Raw genomic sequence first — 11730 nt, 5'->3', positions numbered from 1 at the left:
CTGCGCCACTTAGCCGCCCCAACACGTTGCTTTCATGAAATATTGTAAGCCTTCATTTGAAGCTTTATAAAAGCAGCACAATGAACACAAATCTATCAGCGCCGAGTCCGACCTCATCTTAAATAACAAACAGCATTGCTTGTTGTAGTTAACAAAGAGAGGCAGAGTTGATTTTGCACAAAAAAAAAAAAAAAATTAAATACTTATTATTATTATTATTATTATTTTATTTTCATATTCGAAGCCCATGCCCATTGAACGAAGCTTCGAAGTATTTAAGACAGCCCTACATTGCACACACCGATGCATGACGTCCTGTTGGGGAAATTATACGATAAACCTCCATAAACACACAATCCGTGATGCATGCAGCACATTTGTATCAAAAACACTTTACCTTGTGATCCCCAACCTGCAATATTAAAGGGGAGATGTTGAATAGCGATATAAACATAGTCATAGCATCAAATTAGTATTTAGATAAACAACAGAAAAAATCACGTTATAAAAATAAGCCGTTTCTAAGAAAAAAACTATTTGTGTAGCATTTATCAACCAGTGCGCCGCCATGTTTGTTCACGTTAAATGCTGACGTCACGGAGATGGTCCGCCCGGAGCCTCCCACCTCAGAGAGCTGCACGCTGTAACACGCTGACCTCTAGAGGCTGTAGCTAGAATGGATCTGGACATGTCTGACGAGGTGGACAGACCCACAGAGTGTCAGAAACCCAGTGGCCTTTGTGCAAATTCGATTGACAGCAGTGAGACGCGCTCCTCCTGTCGAGCCGGACGATGATGGAGAAAGTCACGTGGTGCGCAAGATTATGGCCACGTTGGGAACACTTAGTGCCTGGTGCCGCTGTGGAGATTGTATCCCGATGGAAACGCACGTTGAAAGCGTGTGCTGCCAAGACGAGCACATGGCTCACCTGGGCCCTCATTTATCAACGTTGCGTACGCACAGATATGTGCGTAACCCGTGCATACGATCATTTCTAAGCAAAGTGTGGGACTTATCAATTTGAACTTGTGCTTGACTTTGTGCGTATATCTCTACGCACAGCTCGGATCATGCGTAGCTGGCGCCCGGTGGTAGAATATGAATATTACAACGCGGAAATAAGCTTCCGTGCATTCTGTATGGCCCGTAATTCATTATAGTTCATTGTAAAATAGCAACAGTAGTGTAATTATGGTCAAAACGCTATAAATAGCATTTGGAATAATAGGTCTTTCTTTCTCTCCGAATGAATGCAGCATGGTTTATATATAGCGTTATCGGAATATACGGACCCTGACTGCGCTCCGCTTAACTCAACTCGTTATTATTTTGCGCACAGACCGCAGAAACACGGGAACGTTTTGATTATATTTAAAAGGCTTTGCCATAACGTCAATGCGGGTCTTGTATGACAGCTTGGCAGATCTGACTCCATTTTTCAGGTCTGACCTCGCTGCACTGTATGCGTTGGTGTCACCTGATCTATGCGCTGCATTCCTGGCTCGTAGTAATGATTTTATATTCTGTGTCATCCAGGGTTTGACATTTGGAAAGACACGGATCTGCTTCCAAGATGTAAAGATGTCTACACAGAATGTGATATAATCGAGCACTGAGAGAGAGAAATTATTCAGAGACCTACGTGTCTATAAGGGGCACACATTACAGCTTTCAAAGAATGTCTCATTATAGCTGCTTGGTAATTTGCCCTTTTCCAGTGTTGGTACAATGCGTCACTTGTCGGGGCATAGAGAGTTCTGGCAAAGCCGATGATGCCGTGCAGAATGCTTTATATCTGGCATCATTCACATTCTTAGCTGATGGCTGACCATACAGGTGGCACACATATTTGCTAAGACCATCAAAGGTAGACTGGTCTAGGGTAAAACTGCTACCCAGTTCTGTAAATGCAGTCAGGTCAGGGCTGGGCGATATAACGATAACGATAAATATCGCGATATATTTTAATAATCGATATCGAATATCGAAAAAAAAAAAAATCGAAAACTTTTTTTTTCTTTCTTTTTTTTGACCTGCAACAGGGCAGTTTTAAAACCAGAGACAGTGGACAGACTTGTCTTTCTTGCCTGCAACTTAAAGTAATGGCTTTGCTTGTCCAAATGACAATACTGACCAAATTTAGATTTATTTTTCTCTTGTCCATTTATTTTGTTTGCTTTCTAATTTAAAATACACTTTGAAACCGTCTGTACACAGTAGGCTATGTGTGCTAGCAGAGCTAGACTCCAGTCACGAGTCACGGTGCACATGTGCGGTGGTTTGTCCACCAAAAAAGCGCCAAAAGATCGAAAATAAACGAGCAGAGCCAGAACTGTTCAACTCCCCTGGAGCCACAGCCAGCAGAGAAGCCAGTTTACTTTCGCTTTCAAACCAGCTGCAGCCTGAGAACTGGAGTGTGAGGGGATGTAACACTAAAGATGACAAAGAATTGCTGCAAAATAAACATACATCTGTTGTTAAATTTTTTCTTTTTTTTTCTTTTTTTTTATACTTATAACAATTCGATAATTATCGATGTCGAGAAATATGATAACATTATCATATCGTTATTGCGATATGATTTTTTTCCATATCGCCCAGCCCTAAGTCAGGTAGTCCTTTTTTTCACAGGCAACTGTAAATGTTTTCCTCTTGCCCTTGCCATGAAAGGCACTAGTAGGGTCTGCGTTTGTTGTGGACAGCGACTCCTACAGTTCAGTAGAGTCACAACCTGAGAAGGTATGGATCCCAATAAGTGCTGAACACACATTGGTGCCAAGGGCTGATGACACCGTAGCTATGTCAATGATCCTTGTTCTGTTGCCAACTCCTGTGAAAAAATACAATCTACATGACAGTTCTGGCTGCAGACTTACAGCAATCACTGCCACATCTGTATCAGGGCTCTTGATGACTACAGTTTGATAGATCTGTGCAGCATGTTGTGCGTCACGTGTATAAACACCCTGGTGTCGCATTCCTCGTGGTCACATGTTAGATCATCAACAGCACAGAGAGTTTGTGAACCGTGTGTTACAGTCACACAGTGACACAGCTTTCCATGTGCTATATCCAAGCGTTTTTTGTCGATAAAACGCTAGAGCCATATGAAATCCGTTTTATTTTTTTCCAAATTCCATTAAATTTTTTTCCAAATTCCGTTTTTTCCGTTTTAATATTTCAGAATTCTGTATTTTGCTTTGTACGCTCATTTTACCATCAGAAATAGTGTCTAATAAGTGGGAATGAATAAATGTCCACAATTTAATAAGATATAACCGTCCATTTAATAGGGCTGTCTTAAATACTTCGAAGCTTCGTTCGATGGGCATGGGATTCGAATATGAAAATAAAATTCGATTATTAAAAAAATAAATAGAAAATTATATATATTTTTGCTAAATCAACTCTGCCTCTCTTTGTTAACTACAACAAGCTGTTTGTTATTTAAGATGAGGTCGGACTCGGCACTGACAGATTTGCTGCTTTATAAAGCCTCAAATGACGGCTTACAATATTTCATGAAAGCAAAGTGTTTTGTTTGTCTAAGATTTAAAAAGGTTTAAACTTTACAGCACTGACAAAGTTGAACAAAGTGCTGTACAAGTCCCAAAAAAAAAAAAAGATTAATAATTTTTTTTTTTTATAGTTGATTCCATTTTTATTGCTCAATTCCGCGATTCCGTCCGCGATTCCGTGATCGCGGATTCCATATGGCTCTATAAAACGCCTATAGCAAGTAGCGTGAAAACCAGCATCTCCAGGAACATTGGCAAACTCGATCTCTAAACAATGTTTACTGTATCTGCAATGATACGATTCTCACCTGGCAATTTAAGCCACCGCTCGACGCAGTTTCTATATCTATCCCACCGTGTCTGTGTAAAATCTTGTACACTTTCTTTCTGAACGGACGTGAGATGCATATAACATTGTTTAGAAACCTTTTTGCGAACTTTAGAAGGTGGTTTTTCTCCATTTTCGTCCTCTTCTGTACTCGTCGATGTGTACTGCCTTCCATTCCTACTCTTTACACAAATCTCTTGTCTGTAACTTGGCAACAACGAGAGTTGCTATTGGTCGAGCGCCAGATACGTGACTGAACTCACACCAATTGCGTCAAATAAAACTGTTGACCAAGTATCCGTTCGCAAGGAAAGATCTAGTCCCGACGTTAAAATGATGATTGCGAAAAATGGGCTAGTTTGTCAATGGAGAACTTTTTATTCCTAAATCTACACCAATATATCTTTCACCCAGAGTGAAAATTGTGTAGTTCGGGGAGGTGGGAACGAGAATAGTTTTCTAGCCACTTCTCAGCCTTCACCATACGGCCTATATGTACACTACCATACAATATACAATTTTAACTCCGTCATTATGCTATACTTACTATATCTAAACTATACTATACAAGAACCACATCTGTTCTTTCCTTAAAGTTACTTATATTCCTCATTCCTTTAAAGTGATTGTTTAAAGCGGTTGCAGCATGTGTGTGTGTGTGTGCTCACGTGTACTTGTGAGTGGAGAGTTCATTGTTCTGATGGGAAGAAGCTGAGCTGGAGGCGCTTGCCTGACCTCAGCAGCTGGAACAGGCTGTTGTTGGGGTGGTGGGGGTCTTTCATTATCCTGCAGGCTCTGGATTTGCACCTCTTGTTATATAAGACCTGCAGGGTTGGTAGTGCAATACCCGTGGTACGCTCTGCTGAGCGCACCACTCTCTGTAGGGCCTTCTTGTCCTGTGCCATGCTGTTTCCATACCAGGCAGTGATGTTTCCAGTCAAGATGCTCTCTACAGCTCCTGAGTAGAAGGACTGGAGTATCTTCCCAGATACTCTGAACTTCCTTAACTGTCTCAGGTGGTAGAGGCGCTGCTTCGCCTTTTTTTTACTACTACACTACCAAACGGTTAACCCTTTCACTGCGACAATACAGAAGGTTAACCCTTTCAATGCCGCACGACTGTGCGTCTGGCCTCAGGTGCGGTGCGTCTGGTCCCGTGTGAAATGAAAAATAGTGCTTGGAAAACTACTTGAAAGTCCTTAAATTTCATTTTGCACCGCCTGTGGGAAGCCTGGTCCGTGTTTAAGCCTCGTGTCTTCCTGGTCCGTGTTTAAGCCTCGGCGCGTGTCTTCCTGGTCTGTGTTTAACCCTAATCCTTCCTGGTCCGCAGAGTGAGAAGAGCGCCGCCCTGCTGGACGAGGAGCTGAGGACCGAGGAGAAGCCGGTCAGAAGCAGCAGCCCGTGTAAAGCTGACCGGCCGGGGAGGAAACGCAAGCCGCTCCCAGTGAGTATATGGCCTCCGCGAGGAGGAATACACCATCCCATAATATATACATGATACACACAGTTATATTGGAATTGAAAAGAAAGTATTCTTACATTTTTTTATTATTATTGTTTTAATAGGAACAGTGCACATTATGCAACAGTAATGAGACACCGAGCACCACCGCTGTACAGAGGCCAGTGTTAGCTGGGCAGCTAGGTTTCAGCTGCAGTCCCAGAGGCACGGTGTTAACTGCCAGGTGGTACAAACAGAATAGATAGAGACGTTTTATACATTCTAAGAGCATAATTATAACAGTATTTGAATATAACAGCGTAGTTAAAAGTGGTTAAGGCTATTAAATACACAATTTGCTAATGGCAAAGTGGGGAAATGACAGACAGAATAGAGGAAGACATGTTGAGGTCCTACCATCCTATATATATATATATATATATATATATATATATATAAACACAAGACGGGTGACGAAGGGAAACCGGGCGTTCTCAGTCGCAGCACCGACCCTCTGGAACAAGCTCCTCCCACTCAACCTGAAATCTGCAAGCCCCCTACGGACCTTTAAGGCCACGCTCAGAACCCACCTGTTCGCCATAAACAATCCATGAGCTCGTTTTTGTATTGTTGTATGACTGGTGTATTATGTCTGTCTGTTGTTCTCTATCTGCTTGGTTGGACTGCATGTATTTTTTCTGTTTTCGTTTTTGTTCCTGTCTTTTTTGTTTCTCTTTCTCTTTCCCGGGATGCGCCCCCCGGGCCGATGTAACTATTGGTTGAGGGGCGCGATATAAATAAATGTATCATATCATGCACACAGACAGTGGGATTATGTTGGAACTGAAAAGACTGTGAATGCTCAGAATGCTCTCTACAGCCCCGGAGTAGAAGGAGTGGAGTATCTTCCCCGATACTCTGAACTTCCTTAACTGTCTCAGGTGGTAGAGGCGCTGTTTCGCCTTCTTTACTACTGTGTCTATGTGTGTTGACCATGTCAGGTCCTCTGAGATGTGGACCCCCAGGTACTTGAAGCTGCTCACCCTGTCCACGGTAGCCCCGTTTATCATCAGTGGTGTGTGTGTCTCCTGCTGTCTCCTTCTAAAATCCACGATCAGCTCCTTGGTCTTACCAATGTTCAGGAGCAGGCTGTTGTCCCGGCACCAGCGTCAACCATCAACCTCCTCCCGATAAAATAGACTCCCCCTTCCACCTGATGGACATATACTATGTACCTGTACTACTATTATTTATATACATATAGAACTGCTCCACATGGTTTTTAATATGGTTTTTAATATATCATGCTTTAAGTACTGTAGTTTTAATGTAGTTGGTGTTTTTTTATATAGTGGTCTTTTTATTGTAGTTTTAACTATTTTTTTTATATATAGTGGTGAGTGTCTATGTATTGTGACTGTATGTTTGTCTTTCAACCACTGCACAAATGAAGTTCCGAAAGGAAAATAAAGTAATTTGAAGTTGGTAGGCCTTCTCGTCGTTGTCCGAGATCAGCCCCACCACCACTGTGTCGTCTGCAAACTTCACTATGGAGTTGGAGCTAAACTTGGCCACACAGTCATGTGTGTAGAGTGAGTACAGCAGGGGGCTCAGAACGCAGCCCTGGGGGGACCCGATACTCAGGGTGATTGTGCTGGAGGTCTGACCCCCCACCCTGACCGCCTGGGGCCTGTCGCTAGGGCTGGGCGATATATGGAGTATACTCGATGTATCGCGGCTTGTTCTTTGTGAGATGTAGTAAATTACTATATCGTGAACATCGAGTATATGTTGTCACGTCGCGGCTGAGATCAGACTTTAGCTTTAGCGCAGATCTTTCCTCTCATTTCATTATAGACACATGACCAGCGCGGATCTTAAATGACATGCAATTTAATTGACGCGAGCAATGGGCTAACGTTAGCTGCTAACTAAGTTATCCCACATAACTAGGATAAGCTCTTTTGATATTTTTATTGGTTTTTTAAAAGATTTTTCACATACAGTTACTTACATTACAAAACACACATTGGGACAGAAGGGGGGGGGGGGGGGGGGTTCCTCCAGTTCATCTATGCCGTCATCCACATCATATGCAAGCAAAAACGGATCAAAAAGAAAAACAAGCAAAAAGGAAATCTAACCCAGACAGGCACTGTACAGTACTGCACTTGCCTCGAGCCCATTCACATGTAGGCATACATATATATATACATATATTATTTTTTTTCTATCCAAAGTCTGTCCATACAATGGGGCATTGGGCCTTTAGAAGGATCTGAGAAATTTCAGCAGGAAAGTAGTCCAATAGTGGGGCCCACACATCCTGAAAGGAAGCGTCGTTGCCTCTATGCATTGCACAGAGTCTTTCATGGGGTAGCACACCGAAGATCTCTCTGTACCACATCTGTATGGATGGAGGCCTATCCTTAATCCAGTTTATCAGAATGCATTTCCGGGCTGAAAGCAGAAGTTTATCACATAGTTTTAATTGTAAGGGTGTCAAATTAATTTCCTTTGATGGGAGTCCCAGTAAGAAAGCTCCCGGATCCTTCTTTATTTTCACCTTGAAAATGTTGCTCAACTCACGTGCCACTTGGCCCCAGAACTAGGATAAGCTAACTAGCGTTAGCTGCTAACCCTGGAAACGCTCAAAGCGGACTCCACGACACTAGTTCCATTCGTGAGGAAAGGGGGTGGGGTAATATTGATGAGGCTTGACAACAGAAGTTCAAACATAACTTCATATTTATTGGTTATTCGCGTGGTTACACGCATCACCGTGTGTTCAACTTCCTGTGTTGACATTTGAGTGTGACATCATCACCTACGGCAGCTTATACGCTCAAAACGCAAACCTACAAAACCCGGGGGGGGGGGGGGGGGGGGGCTGGCTCGTGCGTGCTCTCTCGCTCTCTCTACATTCAATGATTTAAAGTAGCCAAATGTTACAGTATAAATACTAACTGGATAGTTGATGATATAAACATTTAATTTCATTATCTGAAATATTCTAAAATCATTAAGTCTGCTATAAGCCATTATCCCTTTGTGTGATTATTATTTTCTCACAGTGTGTATAATATATACATATATATATATATGTGTGTGTGTGTTTGGCTAAAGTGGATAGAAAACACACTACTGTGCAAAAGTCTTAGGCACCCAAGAGTCTTTATAAATAGTCTTAGATGTAAATAATTTTTTCTATTAGTGTGTCAGTAGACTACTCTTAGTACATTTTCATTAAATCATTTTTTAAAGCATCTTCATGGTTTAATAATGCAAACATATGTTGCAGGGACTTATTATAATCATCATATTGGCGTGACTGTATGCATCAAAGGGTTAAATCAAGCATTTTTAAGTGCTTTAGAGGAAATGTCAAAATATTGCGATATGTATCGTGATATGGCCAAAAAATTTCGCAATATCATTTAGAGGCCTTATCGCCCAGCCCTACCTGTCACTTAGAAAGTCCAGGATCCAGGCGCTCATGGCGGAGTTCAGACCCAGATCGATCAGCTTGTCCACCAGTCTGGTGGGGACTATGGTGTTAAAAGCCGAACTATAGTCAATGAACGGCAATCTCACATAGCCCCCCTTCTGTCTGTCGAGGTGAGAGAGGGTGTTGTCGTGTAATACTTGGGAGACTGCGTCGTCACTCGTCGGTGGACCTGTTTGTCCTGTTATGCAAACTGCAGTGGGTCCATGTTACTGGGGAGAGAGGCACAGATGTGGTCCTTGACCAGCCTCTCAAAGCATTTCATGACCACAGAGGTGAGTGCCACCGGGCGGTCTGTGGTCATTTAGGCTCGCTGGGGAGCAGTTTTTTGGTACAGGGATTATAGTGGACACTTTGAAGCATACCGCCGCCTGGTAGGATGCGGCCGGTACTACACCTTCGGAGTCCCAGTATGCCTTTTACAGGCAGCATACAGCTCCCTGACATTGAATAGGGTAGTAAAATAAAAAATAAAGGAAAAACAACCCAGAAACGTGTTAAAACACGTGATTGGCACTCAACGGTCGGGGCCCAGAGACGTGTTAACGCGTGATTGGCACTGAAAGGGTTAACAGGCGCCCCCAAAAGTGGCAATTTTTTTACTTGAACTTGAGGACTGCATACTTTTTTTGCAAACCAAAATACTATAGTGTTTATAAGTAGTATTTCCAAAAAAAATTTGTATGGCTGAAAAAACACCCTGGGTCCATAGCCAGAAGTTTTGTGTAGTACATGTCCGAATTTCATAAAATTATTTCAGAAATGAGTGATTAGAAGTGGTTTTGGTAAAAGGTCCAATGCATTCGACGGATAATTCTCTTGCTGGTTTCGCTCGTGACTTTTCACCTAGATCCCCGATTCGCTCATTCCCACGTGGGGTACCAATGGAAAGCCACACTCATTCGTTACAACCCTGTCCAATAATTTTCGAGATCGCCAAATGATTGACGGAGGTAGAGCCTCGGGAGTCACGGGTGGTATTCGAAAAAAAATTAAAGTCTGCCATGTAGTACGCACGCCTCACATATCGGCATGTAACTCGAGAACCGCTGAACGGATTTTGCCGCCTGAAACGGCAACCGAGAGGCAACAAATAGGGTAAAGGTACGGGGCCTTGTGTGGTAAGAGGTTAAAGTGTTTAATTTTGCCATGGTTGTATTTGTTTGTGTGTTTAGAAACATACCAATGCAGCAAAGGCAGAGCCGGGGAATGTCGGTCCCGAAGACTGTCATCCTCTTAATTTTGGAGGAGGAACAATTACACAAACACAAAACAACACAGAAAACATGCAACAGTAAAACCCTGACCCCCCCCCATACTATTCTGTCATCCAACCCCCCCCCCCTTTAAATCTATCGTCTATGCCCCCCCCCCCTCTTCTAATCCACTCATTGATCCGTCAACCATAAGGGTTGGCTTCTCATGCTTACCACCTAATCTAATCTCGCTAGTCCATCCTAGGGCTGTCACGATTCGTTGACGTTGTCAACGAGTACATTGCGTCGATTTGCATATTCATGGTCGACGCGTCGTATATTGTCTATATAGCCAATTAACACCCAGCTCTGAAATACAGCCATACAAGACGAGACAAGAGGGTGCCGTCAAGTCCCTGAAGCAAAAACAGGCTATGCCACTCGAGGTTAAAAACCTTTTTAACGAACTAAGCTAAGCTAGCTCACAGGCACAGGAGAAATCAGTTTCATGGAGTTCTAATATTGAGGAAAGGGGGGGGGTCTCTCTCCCCTCTCTTTCTCTCTGTACGTTCAATGATGATGATCAATGAAGTAGCAAAAATGTACACTATAAAAACTTGATAGTTGATGATAATAAATATTTCACTCATTAGCAAAAATATTGTAGCGTCATTAAGTCTGCTATAAGCTATTCTGTTACAGCTCTGTGTGCATGTACATACATTTACTATATGCTACTCTTTTTCACATGGATTAGGCTAATTAGCTTTAACAATCCTTATTCCTGAGCCAATTTTATTCAAAAGGAAGATATTGATTTAAATATGTATATAAGCCTATACATAATAAATACATTTGAATTGTATCTCCTGTGCTGGCACAAGCACTACCATAGCGTGGAGTGAAGAGATAACACACAATACAATAATTCATTGAAATATACTAAAAAGCTAATTACGGCCGGTAGGGGTGCATGATATTGATTAATATATATTTATTGTATTAAAAAAGAATTATGTATATTCCTGTAGTTTTGACCTAACCAGATTCATCATGACATGAGCGTTACTACTATGAACAAAGCCAAGAGAACAGTTTTGACTCTTCAAATAAAGTGACTATATTTATTTTTCCAAATAAATATAATTTGAGCCAATCACAAAATTCACAATCCGTCAATGTCATTAACCCTTTTTTCGCCAATGACGGATTAAGCCGTCATTCCTCGCCATGCTTAATCTGCCAATGACGGATTACGCCGTCATCGAGATCAATATGATTTCTGTCATGATAATCATATTTCACCGACGGATCCTTGACTGGTGCTGTGGATCTCCACTCAACTCTCCAACGGTTCAATATCGCCACCTGGTGGCCGATCGGCCAACCGGAAGTGGGGAAGTTGGGCCGGAAGTGCTTGGTGTCCCCCCTATTCCGTCCGCCACTCGCTATCGCTCCCGGGGCTCCATCTGGACACACTGGATAATCGATCGGTTGCCATAACTCAATAAACAATGTTATTTGGACGTATATAGTATTATACAACCCGGAAATGGTTCATCTAGATCAACATCCAATAATAGCGAACTTTTTGCTCCACGCTGATCACCCAACGGTAAGAGGAAGCTGCGGTGAGTTTCAGCGTTTTTGATTATTATTATCCATACAAACTGCTATGATCAATATATCACCCATACTACATGATTCATTTAACGTCGGTCATTGCATTATAAACGACCCC

The sequence above is a fragment of the Notolepis coatsorum genome (genome assembly GCF_963971535.1).
Source record: "Notolepis coatsorum genome assembly, chromosome: 12".
In the NCBI taxonomy this organism is placed as follows: domain Eukaryota; kingdom Metazoa; phylum Chordata; class Actinopteri; order Aulopiformes; family Paralepididae; genus Notolepis; species Notolepis coatsorum.
This window is presented reverse-complemented; position numbering follows the sequence as displayed.